Genomic DNA, 14,010 nt, shown 5'->3' with positions numbered 1-14,010 from the left:
ACGGCCTAGCAAGCCACTCAGTTGTACCAAACTGCTACGAAGAAGAATAACAGCACTGTGGGAGTACCTTCAGCACATGGACATGGCTTACCACCACCTTCTCAAGGGCAATTAGAGATGGACAATAAATGCTGGCTTTGCCAGCGACGCCCAGATCCTGTGAACGAATACAAGTGAGAACCTGGCTGAATATAAAAAGTTCAGAGGGGAAGTGAAAAAGGAAATAAGAGGGGCAAAGAGTGGGTATGAGAATAGACTGGCAGCTAACATAAAAGGGAATCCAAAAATCTTCGATAGGCATATAAATAGTAAGCGGGTAGTAAGAGGAGGGGTGGGGCCAATTAGGGACCAAAAAGGTGACCTACGCATGGAGGCTGAGATGCTAAATGAGTACTTTGCATCTGTCTTTACCAAGGAAGAAAATGCTGCCAAAGTCACAGTGAAGGAGGAGGCAGTTGAGATACTGGATGGGATAAAAATTGATAAGGAGGACGTACTAGAAAGGCTGGCTGTGCTTAAAGTAGATAAGTTACCAGGACCGGATGGGCTGCATCCTAGGATGCTGTAAGGATTGCAAAATTACACATTCTCCCCAAAAGGAAGAAAGGAGAGATATTGGACTGTTTGAAGGAAATATTGGGCCAAAGGGATTTAAAAATCAAAACCCCAGGAAGATTTGGCTGGTATAAAAGGCATGTTCAGACTTGCGAAAAGCTGTGACACAGGGAAGGTGGGATGGGCCCCCGAGTTTGGATATTGGACAGTCTGGGAATGTCCTGGGCCACCCCAGCCTTTACATAAAGACAATAAAACCTGTTCCCGCCAAAAATCGCAGAGCCAAAGTACATGACTAAAACAGTACATGCCCACAGCAACACAAAGGAAAGAACATAGCCCAACAGGATACAACAATCAAACAGCAGTCCAAAACCAATCAAAGAGATTTACAAACGTTTTACATTTTTAAACTAGTTTCAGGGCAATCCCGAAACCAGTTAAAGGCTGATTAAAGTTAGATGGACCATCCCCGAAGCTCGTTAAGACTAGATGGGCCATCCCCGAAGCTCGTTAAAGTTTTAAAACCTATTAAAAATAACGAGCCTGCCAAATTTAACAAAGAAACCCGAGATTTGGTGGTCAGATAAGCCAGGCCTCAAACCAGTATAATTGAGGCCTGCTTTGTTCAGAAAACAGTTCAGTTGAGTGCAGTTCAGATGCTGGTCCAAGTGCAGTAAGATCGCAGAAGAAGTTCAAGTTCATCAGAAGCCAGCACGTTCACGCTCACAGTACAGTTCATCACCAGAGAAGAAGAAGAAAGCCGCGGCAACCAAATTCTTCCAGAAAGCAATAACTACCAATATTACCACCAACCAGGTAATATTGGGCCACCGCGACCAACAAGAAACCAACCACCAAAAATTTGAAAAACAAAGACTTTTTTCCACTCTACAGGCTAGTCTGACTTACCCTAACCAAAGACAATTGGGTACTCACCCGATACATCCAAAGTGCGCGACTAACCACATCAGCGGACAAACCCAAACTGAAAACCCAACGCAGGTGCAGTCTTCTACCACATCTGTGGTACGGCAGTCCCCAACTAAGGAGAACCCCGAAATCGCGAACCTCTACAATCTGTCAAGAAAGTCGATTGGTGAGCATTTCCTGGTCCTCTGGATTTCAACCTAGTTAGGATAGTGGGGTTGGGAGGGTAAGGGGTTTTGTCTATTGTAATTCTCCCTCGCATATTCTGAGTGTTCCCCACCCTTTTAGAGTATAAGTTTTATTGTATTGTATATTTTCCTGTCTCAAAATAAAGATCTCAGTTCTTTTGACCAACCCAGGTGTCTGTTGCAAGTTCATTACAACCCCCAAATAAGTCCAAAGTCTAGAACAAAGAGGGAGTGGGAGTGATTTGAACCACTCAAAGGAGTCACGGTGAAGCTGACAACCCACCCACACACCACCACCCCTTATAGCATGGCGACCACGGCAGGACTTTGGCAAAAGAGAAGTAATGCAATAGACCCTGTGTTTGATGAGAGAACAAAGATGGAAGAGAGGATTTCCTCTTATGTTTTTGAGAAGTTGAATATCACCAAGAAGTGGGTGACCAGTCTGTTGCGTGCTAGGCGTCCCATGGATGCTGCAGCCAAATGGACTGAGAACAAGGATCATAAGAAGTTGGTAGAGAAGGCCATCTGGTTGGTCTGTGCCCTATGACAGATCCAGCTTTTAGATCAGCAGGTTAAAGCTTTGACAGCAGAGCTGCAGGAGGCAGCCAAACTGTATCAGGCAAGAGCTTTGGCAGGGGAGGAACTATTGCAGGAATTACAAGCCCAAAATCAAGCAAAATTACAGCTAGTAGAGAAACACAGAAACAGGCTTGAGTATTTTCGGTGTCAAGTCACCGAGGCAAAAGGAAATGAGCTAGTACTGAAAGAGGTGAACGCTCGCCTAACCAGACAGTTAAGGGAACAGGAGGAGCAGTACAGAAATATAAAGGCAGCTTATCAAGTAGCAAGCACTAGGGATTATGAAGCGGGAGATCACGGTCCCTGTCAAAAGCAGATAGAAAGTTTAAAACTTGCTCTGTCCAGGGCAAAAGGCATGGTATGCCTAGTAAGCCCGGGTGCAGCCCGGGTAGACCTGGAAGTAGAAGTAGAAACTGTGCAGACATCACCTGTGGCGCCGGGGAGTAACTCGGTTGGGCAGCAGGAGGGACAAGCAATCTGTAGGGAAGACAGGGAGGAGTGGACATCACCATCACCTGTGGCGCCGGGTTTTGACTCAGTTTGGCAGCAGGCAGAAGTGGGCAAACAAATGCAGGAAAAGTCGGAGCCGGGGCCGATATGCCCGGCTCGACAGTAAAAGTTTGGCTCACCTGGGGTAGGTGGGGACCAGGCGCCCCTTGAAAGCCAGTTTGTGATTCCCCATGGGACCCAACAGCTTAGGGCTATGGTAAGCCACTTGAGTAAGCTCACCCACAAGGGAGACCCGTCAGTCCACTTTATGGAAGTGGAACAAGCAGCAGGCATTAATGAGTGCGACGACTCAAAAATGGCCAAGATGCTTCTGTTCACCTTAGATGGCAAGCTGTACCAGCCCCTCTCTGCTGAGTGCAAGAAGGGACAGGGAGGGTACGCTGCCATCTGGGATCAAGTTCTGGAGGCGATGGGGATGAATGATGGTAGGCCGTTCTCCCGGGTGGCGAAGACTGCACAATTAGCAGGTGGGACCCCACAAGCTTTCGCAGACAGGCTCTGGCCTGTGTACAGGAGTGCCTGTAATGGGGATCTCGACCGGGCTAACTTGAACCAGGATGAGCTGGCTCACTGGCTCCGAAGACTGTTGGCAAACAGCTTGCCATGGATCACAGCCAAGGCCGAGCTGTGGTTTGACCAAAAGGGCCCCCAAGTCACCGAGGAGACAGTGGACAGACAACTGACCCTGGCTTACCGCAACAGTAGGAGGGTAGAAGAACCACAAGCTAAAGGGAAAGTGCATGAGTTAAAACCCAGCCAGGGTAAGAAGGAATAGAACCAGGAAGGGGGTATCCCTTCCGATGTGAGGCGTAACTGCTTAGGGTGTGGGAAGAGTGGGCATTGAAGAAGGGACTGTAAAAATCCTTGGAAGGATAGTGTAGGAAAGAGTGCCCCAGCTCCCGCCCCAAAGGCAGAATCACCGACCTCTCCCCCCACAGTAGATTCGTTAGTAGCTGCACTTCGAGTTTTGTTGGCTGGCCCAGGGAAGGTAGCCACAGCCACGGGTGCTTTAACTCCATCCGCCCCATACAACCCAGACCTATGACTAGAACCAGCGCAGCCTGTCGACTTGTGTCCCCTTGAATACGATGAGGGGGGCAGGCCCTGTGTTAAGATGGGGGTGGAGATGGTGCAGGGGAGATATTTGGTGGACACTGGAGCTTCCAGCACGGTGGTCCATTCAGAAGACCCGACCAATTCACCCAGGTCTAACAAGGTCCCATTTAGCCTAGTGGGATTCACAGGGAACGAGCAGGCTGGGGAAATGTCCAAACCCTTGGCCACAGATTTAGGATCCCTCCATACCACGTGGGAGGGTAACCAAAAGACCGACGAGGTGGCCAAGCAGGGGGCTAGGGAAGAAGAGTTCTGGGATCCCTGTAGAGCAGGTCCGGTAGCCGCATTCCGGGACAAGGGAGGCACACAGGGGGTAGCTTTGGCCCTGTACATAAAGCAGGTCCAAGCCCAGGATTCCGTCCTTAAGGCCGTCCTGGTAAAGAGAGAGAATGGGGAGTCCATAGAAGGCCCGTTCGGGGCAGCGGACGAGACTTTAAAACAGGCTGCTGGTTACATTAAGCAATGTAAACTGTTTAAACCTGAGAAAGGGGAACAGCCAGCAAGGGCGAAGCGCACTAAAGCTAGAGAGCAGCAGCCTGCAGCTGTGGCAGACTCACAGACCGCAAAGGTGGGGACAGGGAATTGTGTGACTGGAGAGGCCCTCCCACCAATTAAGTGGGATTCAGGTACACTCCCAGTGGCCGGAGCCTTAAGAAGGTCTCCTCGCACACCACAGCCAAGGCTACCTTGGTCACCCGAGTATTATTTTAAACGGTCCAGCCCCAGGAGAACCCTTAACAAAAGGGGAAAACCCAAGGTTAGGGACAAGTCTAGGGATACGGATCCCCAGCCTACAGCCTCCAAAGGTGAGGGGCACACAGGAGAGGTAGTGTTGGGCAAGGAGGGAGAGAAGGATCCCCAGCCTGTGACATCAGGCTGCAGGGAACCCACAGGACAGGATAGGGACTCGGCAGCCACACAGAAAGGGGTAGTGTGCTGCAGCACAGAAGGACACACTCCCCTGGTTAACTGGGAGACAGGAAAACTCCCAGTTGTTTTAAGGAGGACTCTCCGAGTCCGGTGGCACAGGTCACCTTACGCCCAGGCGTACAAGCTGCCCAGATTCCACAAAAGGTACAGGCCTATCAGGAATTAGCCTGGCCATCCGGAGATGGGAGGCGGATGTATATAGCTTTCTGAAGTATTTTAAGTGTGTTTTTACAGTTTGGAAGTTTGGGATTTCAGTGGTTTAATTTTAGTAGTATAAGTCTAAGTTTTGAATTTTGATAACTGTGTCAGGCCAGAGAACCTTCTCGGGACATAGCGATTTTGTATTGTGTGTCCCTACAGAGAGGAAATCGGGATGAGAAAGGTTCTGCCCCTGCTCGCCCTGGTAGGGGTGAGCATCAGTGATCGAGGAGACGTGGAGAACTCTCACATCTATGGGTGCTCGGGAGAGAGAGCACTGATCGTTACCACAGGGGGGTGGCGAACGGGGTGTGGAGGAGCTCGCCATCTACTTCCACGAGGGAAGGTGGCCAGGGTGGCTGGGGTCTAACTCGGCTCAGTACTCCAGCCAGACTGGGTTCACGTACGGGGAGGCCTCCATCCCGTGCCCCAGGGTACAGGTCGTTGCTACAAGGGTCAGTGTCACTGTGGGAAAACGTGTGTGTTTGACATGCAAGGGACAGATTCCTTTGGATAGGTGGTGGTGGCTCAGAAAGCTGAGCAAGGATATAGGAAACCCCGCAGTCGATTGGGAACGATTGGGAAAAATACCCATCGGATGATTACAGGGACCCGAGGGGGATTGAGTGTGTGCTGGGACAAGTGGTGGGAACTGGATCAAGGGATTTATGTTTGTATGTGGGGGGTCAGAGAAAGTCTGCCCCACAGGCATATCCATCATCTTCCACCGGCAATGGCAAGATGCCGGGGAAGGGATGGAGTGGGATTCCAGCCTGCATGCGTGCGCGGTCCCACACTCCCCAATCCCAATGAATGCCACTGAACATGTGATCAGCCCCCGAAAGCCCCTGCCCGTGACCACAACATCACGGAATTTAGTCCAGAGGTGTCCTACCACCACCAAGGGACCAGGGAATGGGTTAGTCCTAGTACCAGTGTAGGATTCGCAAAATTGGACTTTATATTAATAAGGGTCAAATGGCAGACGAGGCCGTGATTTTAAAGGCTGTTTTAAAAGAAGCCCAGAAAAAGGGGCATACAAAATGGCCGCTATACCATGTGACCAGCTTATTGGTACACTTTAAAATGGTTCCTGCGCAACCTCAGACAGATTTGTGGATTCAACCCACAGTAAGTTCTGGAAGCCGCTTCGGAGAGAAGGAAACCAGACCCACACGTATGCATATGGATTAGATGCAGATCTAGTCAAGATCGGCCTGGAGACAGAGGCCATCAAAATGTTGCCCCAGACAAAAGGGGACAATTTCATATTCATGAGAACAGCACCCAGGACTAGATAACGAGATCAGCAGGCCATTAAAAAACAAAGACTAACCTGATTTTGGGCGGGAAGTGAAGCCTCTGGAAGAAAGGTATATCTGGAAGACTTTTCGGTGGTTGCACACAGCAGCAAGCTCTCGGGACAATCAGACACGCCGGGTTGGAGAGCTGGAAACATGCAGCTTGAATCCGGACACCCAGAAGAAGGAGCAGTCAATCGCAGGAGGAAGGAGAAAGCCAACATTGAGAAGGCCGTCTCGAAACCGGCGTTCCGCCCCGGGGAAGCACATCGGGAGATCATCGACCGTCCCCGGGCCATTGCCGGAACGAGAGGCCATCGACCCAGCTTGGGAGAAGAAACAAAAATAAAGGTCCCAAGCGAAGAAACCTTCCAGCCACCCCGGCTCGGGAGAAGAGAGAAAAGGAACCTGAAGAAGCGATGGGAGCCAGCCCAAGGCTCCTCTAACCAGGGTCGAGCCGACGATCCTCGACCCCGCCGACATCCAGGCCCGCCGGTGTCCAGCCGACCCGACCCCCACCTCAGGAGAGAGGTGTGGCGCAGCTCGCAGGGGCTCGACGATCCATGTGGAGACAAAATGCCTGAAAGGACCAAACACAGACTCAATTTCAAAACCTTGCACTTCCTAGTGGGATTGGTGAGCATGTTTCTGGCCCTTCACAATCAGATCTAGATAGGTTTAATAAGGGGGTGGATTTTAAGGGTACAATTAACATGAGTTGTTGTCCCTCGATGTTCCGTGTGTTTCCTTATTTCATAATGATCTTTATAGAGTATAAGATGCCTGTATTTGCTTTAGTTAGTACTGTGTCGTTATGATTTGTTTGTGTGTTTTTCCCTCCCATGTACTCCCTTATCTGCTTGCATTTGATTTGATATTTTTCCATATGCAATAAAATGTAATTTTGTTTCATCAAACTTGGTCTACAAGAGTTTTCTCTACATTGTAGTTCCTGCGCCTAAGTCCAGAGTACAGAATCTAAGGGGCGAGTGGGTCGAACCACTCAAGGTTTTACTGTGCAAGAGAGAGAGGCCTCTAGAGAGAGAAACCTCAGGGAAACCTCTCTTGGAAAACCCCTTACACCAACAGATAAGCTGCTGTACCGGGGGGTACACTATGCAGTGGCCTCAGTGATCCTGAACCTGACTGAGGTGCACTTACCTGAGTGGTGCCCTAAAGAGACAGAATGGTTGTACCAAGCCCTGTTGAAGGAAATGTTTAGAAAGTTTTATGAGTTCAACTTTGCCAATGTGGACAAAGCGAAACTGTACAGTTTACATCCTGAGCATAATATGGGCGCAGGGAGACAAAGAAGGGGGACCTGGAATGACATTTTTACAGCTTATAGTACAGGATCCTCAGCGATAAACAGCCTAGATGATATAGAGCTGCAAACCCAGATAAATGCTTTAAAGACCCAGTTAAGAAAACTCCTAACAGAGGAGAACACAGTGGTGGGCTCAGAGTTGCACGAGGGCCAGGCCATGACGGTCCATTTAAAAGTGATAATAGCTGAGTTGGAAAGACACGCTAAAACAGTAAATGCACTTATATGGGAGGACAGGAATGCTTCGGATCAAGCTGCACAGAATGAGGTGTGCGTGCTATATGGGGCATGGTTGCTGGGCAAGGGCCGCAGTAACCTGGAGGATTTAAAACAAGGTTTAGTCCCCTCCTGGATTAGCAACAAGCACCTCGCAGCCCTCCACCCGTTTAGTAATTCGCTGAGCCCGTGTCAGTTCCACCTAGCCTCTGAAGCCTACCCTGTCACCGTGGATTGTGGACATTCCAATCACACTATCATGGGGATAGTAGTGAGGATGCCGGTCATGGGTGGGACAGCCTGACCCGCACTGGTATATGGGGTGGAGAACATTGGGATCATTCAAGGGGGTGCACACGTCTGCTTTGCAGAGGTCCCATCTTATGTCATAAAGTGGGAGCACGCTATGACAGGTACAGACCTCTCCGGGTGTCGGAGCCGGGGAGCACACATAATACTGTGTTCCCAGCACTTGAATGCCTATTCGAGGCCACAGTGCGGGTTTAAAGCTGCTGGCGCACGACCTGTGAACTGTACCATGGAGGTAATGGCAGAAGGCCATGTTTCCCCACAGGTAGCATTCATAGGGGGTGGGACATATTGTGTCACCACAAGTGCGCCCCACTACCGGCATGGACAGTACATCTGGTGTCTGGTGAGTGACAGCAGTTTTTGTTTTAAACCCGAGGCAGAAGTTCAAGTGGCCCAGGAACGGATTGTACCCATCCCGAACCTTCAACTGTTCACCTCACTGTCGGGGAAACATTACCAACCTGCAAAGTTACGTAACACATTTCGGCTATGAGATTCCCCCTCTACCAGAACATCTTACTGCCCTATTAAAAGCAGTGGTCATCTCACAGAAACATTTCTATACATTAGAGCAGAAGACAGTCGAGATAGGGGCCAAAATCTTGTATATTGCAGTTCCACCCTGGTGGGACATTTTTGAAAATATAGAGGTCCCCTCTTGGATTAGACTGGCTTCCCACATTTTAGTGGTTTGTCAGCTCGGCATAGCCTTCTACTTGTTGTGTACAAAGTGCAAAGGAAGGGACCAAATGCTCCGCTCTCAACATGAGGGAGCATGGGACAAAAATAAAGTCTATGACCAGGTATAAAACAAAACCTTAAACATTATTAAAAATAGTTTGATGAGTGTGTGTGTCTTTATTTTTCCTATGTGTGTGATTTTTCCAAGTGGTGCAGGGGTGTTGGACCCCCTCCGTGCTTGGATTTGAATGCAATAAAAGTTTGTACATTGTGTATTCTGTTAAACACTACATGTAAAGGGAACGGGAGAGAGTGTTTTGTTTTGGGTATTAGTGAAGATAATACAGGGGAAGGTTGGCTCCCGAGGATCAGAAAATTTTGCTCACAACTGCATGATACTATAGTGTTATAAAGTATCACGGGAGGGGTGTAAGGATCGCAAAATTACACATTCTCCCCAAAAGGAAGAAAGGAGAGATATTGGACTGTTTGAAGGAAATTTTGGGCCAAAGGGATTTAAAAATCAAAACCCCAGGAAGATTTGGCTGGTTTAAAAGGCATGTCCATACTTGCGAAAAGCTGTGACACAGGGAAGGTGGGATGGGCCCCCGAGTTTGGATATTGGACAGTCTGGGAATGTCCTGGGCCACCCCAGCCTTTACATAAAGACAATAAAACCTGTTCCCGCCAAAGATCGCAGAGCCAAAGTACATGACTAAAACAGTACATGCCCACAGCAACACAAAGGAAAGAACATAGCCCAATAGGATACAACAATCAAACAGCAGCCCAAAACCAATCAAAGAGATTTACAAACGTTTTACATTTTTAAACTAGTTTCAGGGCAATCCCGAAACCAGTTAAAGGCCGATTAAAGTTAGATGGACCATCCCCGAAGCTCGTTAAGACTAGATGGGCCATCCTCAAAGCTCGTTAAAGTTTTAAAACCTATTAAAAATAATGAGCCTGCCAAATTTAACAAAGAAACCCGAGATTTGGCAGTCAGACAAGCCAGGCCTCAAACCAGTATAATTGAGGCCTGGCTTTGTTCAGAAAACAGTTCAGTTGAGTGCAGTTCAGATGCTGGTCCAAGTGCAGTAAGATCGCAGAAGAAGTTCAAGTTCATCAGAAGCCAGCACGTTCACGCTCACAGTACAATTCATCACCAAGAAGAAGAGGAAAGTCACGGCAACCAAATTCTTCCAGAAACCAACAACTACCAATATTACCACCAGCCAGGTAATATTGTGCCACAGCGACCAACAAGAAAGCAACCACCGAAAATTTGAAAAACAAAGACTTTTTTCCACTCTACAGGCTAGTCTGACTTACCCCTGGGTAAGATTTTGACACAAAAGACCCTAAAACTTATCCTAACCAAAGACAATTGGGTACTCACCCGATACATCCAAAGTGCGTGACTAACCACATCAGCGGACAAACCCAAAATGAAGACCCAATGCAGGTGCAGTCTTCTACCACGTCCAGGGTACGGCAGGCCCCAACCGCCACAACTAAGGAGAACCCCGAAATCGCAAACCTCTACAATCTGTCAAGAAAGTCGATTGGTGAGCATTTCCTGGTCCTCTGGATTTCAACCTAGTTAGGATAGTGGGGTTGGGAGGGTAAGGGGTTTTGTCTATTGTAATTCTCCCTCGCATATTCCGAGTGTTCCCCACCCTTTTAGAGTATAAGTTTTATTGTATTGTATATTTTCCTGTCTCAAAATAAAGATCTCCGTTCTTTTGACCAACCCAGGTGTCTTTTGCAAGTTCATTACAACCCCCAAATAAGTCCAAAGTCTAGAACAAAGAGGGAGTGGGAGCGATTTGAACCGCTCAAAGGAGTCAGAGGTGAAGCTGACAAAAACACCCACACCACCACCCCTTACAAAGCTGAGAAAAGTAAAGGTGGAAATTGCGGAGTTACTGGCCATAATCTTCCAATTGTCCTTAGATACGGGGTGGTGCCAGAGGTCTAGAGAATTGCAAGTGTTACACCCTTGTTCAAAAAAGGGTGTAAGGTAAAGCCAGCAACTGCAGCCCAGTTAGTTTAACCTCAGTGGTGGGGAAGCTTTTAGAAACGATAATACAGGACAAAACTAACAGTCACTTGGACAAGTGTGGATTAATTAAGGAAAGCCAGCATGGATTTGTTAAAAGCAAATCATGTTTAACTAACTTGATTGAGTTTTTTGATGAGGTAACAGAGGGTTGATGAGGGCAATGCGGTTGATGTGGTGGACTTCCAAAAGGTGTTTGATAAAGTGCCACATAATAGGCTTGCCAGCATGTTGAAGCCCATGGAATAAAAGGGACAGTGGCAGCATGGATACGAAATTGGCTAAGTGACAGGAAACAGAGAGTAGTGGTGAACGGTTGTTTTTCGGATTAGAGGAAGGTATGCAGTGGTGTTCCCCAGGGGTCGGTACTAGGACCACTGATTTTCTTGACATATAGTAAGTTGCAGATGACACTAAACTTGGAAGTATAGTGAACAGTGAGGAGGATAGTGATTGACTTCAAGAGGACATGGACAGGCTGATGGAATGGGCGGACACGTGGCAGATGAAATTTAACGCAGAAAAGCGCAAAGTGATACATTTTGGTAGGAAGAACGAGGAGCGGCAATATAAATTAAAGGGTACAATGCTAAAGCGGGAGCAGGAACAGAGAGACCTGGGGGTATATGTGCACAAATCGTTGGAGGTGGCAGGGCAGGTTGAGAAAGTGGTTAAAAAAGCATACGGGATCCCGGGCTTTTGAAATAGAGGCATAGGGCTGGGTTTTCCAAGCCCCGAGGAGGCAGGCATGGAGGCGGGACAGCTGGTAAATTCAGAGAAAGTGGGGGCGGATGGCAAACCTGCCCCCATCCCGCCTCCGTGCCCTTTTGCCAGAAGGCAGGAAGATGTGTAGCTTCGGGTCCCGTCTCCTGGAGGCAAGAAAGGCATTTAATTATTTTAATTGCCTGTTAACAGGTAGTTAACAGACAGAAAAAAGGATTAGTGCCATTTTACCTTCACAGGTAAAGGCTTCCCAACCTCGGAGCACCCCGCCGGGTTGGAGGAGATGTGGAGGAGGTCTGCGGCGTTCAGAGGCACCTGGAAGTAAGATGTAGAGGTGAGTGATGGGTGCAAGTGTGGAGTGGTAAGTATGTAAGGTGAGTGATAAGTTTTAAAAAGTGTTCACTTACCTTGTTTTCTTCCTACAGCCTTTAGCCGCGGTGAATCGGGAGAGCCGACATCCTCCTTGTCAATTTCACAGACTGGCTGTTGGAACCTCCGAACCAACTTCCATGTGAAATTTACAAAGTTGAAAGTTGTGATGAGTCCTGAACACAAAGTCTCATCAAACTGAAGAGAATGTCAATGTTTGACAGCTTCACAGAGCTGTCAAACGCTGACGTTTCTTCTTTCAAGAAGTCTTGACAGATAGCACGTCTGACGTTGACATGCTCTGTCAGTGACTTCCTCCCTAATTGGCCTGCTGAGCTTGCAGGGCAGGCTTAACAAGGTCAATCAGGGGAAAATCACTCTGGTTGGTCAGGCGAGGATGGAGGCGGGATATTGACATGACAAGCAGCAGTCTCGCCTCCAACTCACCTCCATTCACAAAATCCAGCCCATAGAGTACAAAAGCAAGGAAGCTGTGATGAACCTTTATAAAACATTGGTTCAACCTCAACTGGAGTGTTGTGTCCATTTCTGGGCACCGTACTTTGGGAAGGATGTGAAGGCCTTAGAGAGGGAGCAGAAAAGATTTACAAGGTTCCAGGGATGAGGGACTTCAGTTATGTGGATAGATTGGAGAAGCTGGGGTTGTTCTCCTTAGAGCAGAGAAAGTTGAGAGGTGATTTGAGAGAGGTGTTCAAAATCATGAGGGGTCTAGACAGAGTAGATAGAGAGAAACTGTTCCCATTGGCGGAAGAGGCAAGAACCAATGGACACAGTATGTAACTGCTGACACTTGAGATCAAGTCATCTCCCTCAGCTTTCAGCATGTAGAAGGTGCATAGATAACATGACGTAAACACAAGAACGATAAATAAATACTGGATATTAAATAATCTCTAATATCTGTTTTTAACAAAAATTGCACAATGCAGATGCAGCCTTTGTAACAATGGTTGAAAAAAACCTAGGGGGAAAAATTGGGTTGATTTGCGCCTCCCGTTAGCACCCCAAGGTGGCGCTAACAGGACGCAAAGCACCTAGCGGCTGGGCGCGGCGCCGCTAACGGCTCCAAAAAAATTTAGCGGGAGGTTCACGGTGGTGGTAGCTGGTAGCGCCCCGCGGCGCTTCACCTCCTGTGATGACATCATCACCGTGTGTAGTGCCCCAGCCACAAACTTCGCTCGTGCCCCCTGACCTACCACCGGACACTATGTCCGAAAGGGTCAGGTTGCCGTGTTTGCGGCCGGGGCGGCAATAATTAAAGGGCAGGTGCCAGGCAGCCATTTTTTTGTGCCGCCTGCCAGCACCTGCCCCCTCTCACCTCCTCCGGCAGGGTGCCGACCGCGATCAGTCAGCCCGGCACTCCTCTTGAGTGCCGGGCTCTTTTGCCGGCACCCCACTCCCCAGTGGTCCAGTAGGGCCCCGGCGTGCACTGCGCTAGGCCTCTCCCCTTTAATCAGGGAAGGGAGGCCTGTAGTACCACGGTGCTATGTGCCGATGTGCGTGGCGCTACTGCACGTAGTGCCGCTATATTGAATGATAGCGCCCCAAGAGGGAGGGGGAGTGCTTCCAGTAGCACCCCGCCTCCTGCTTGGGGCGCTACCATTCAATTTCCGGCGCGGGGGCGCTAACTTTTTCGGGGGGCTAAAAGTTGCGCCCCGGCAAAGTTAGCGCCCCAAATGGGGGGTAAGACAATTTTTCCCCCCTAATGTTTTATTTGTCATTTGAGCATCTCAGTGGAAGATTTTAATCTGTGATGTTATGACACACATTATGCTGGCAAAGGCTCTAACATCACTTTTAACCATTGTCTAGGTCACAGTTTTTGACCAAGTTTGCAAATAAATGCCGATATTCCTAAGTCTGGGATTATTTATTCATGTTGGTTCACTAAAGTGTAGATTTTATTCTATATCTTCACAATTCCTATCTCGTTCAACTTTGACAAAATGCAGCACTAGTTGTCAGTATAGATTATTACTCAATGTGCCA

The sequence above is a fragment of the Somniosus microcephalus genome, chromosome 8 (genome assembly GCF_052327205.1).
Source record: "Somniosus microcephalus isolate GS21.2 chromosome 8, FLI_Smic_1.0, whole genome shotgun sequence".
Classification (NCBI taxonomy): domain Eukaryota; kingdom Metazoa; phylum Chordata; class Chondrichthyes; order Squaliformes; family Somniosidae; genus Somniosus; species Somniosus microcephalus.
This window is presented reverse-complemented; position numbering follows the sequence as displayed.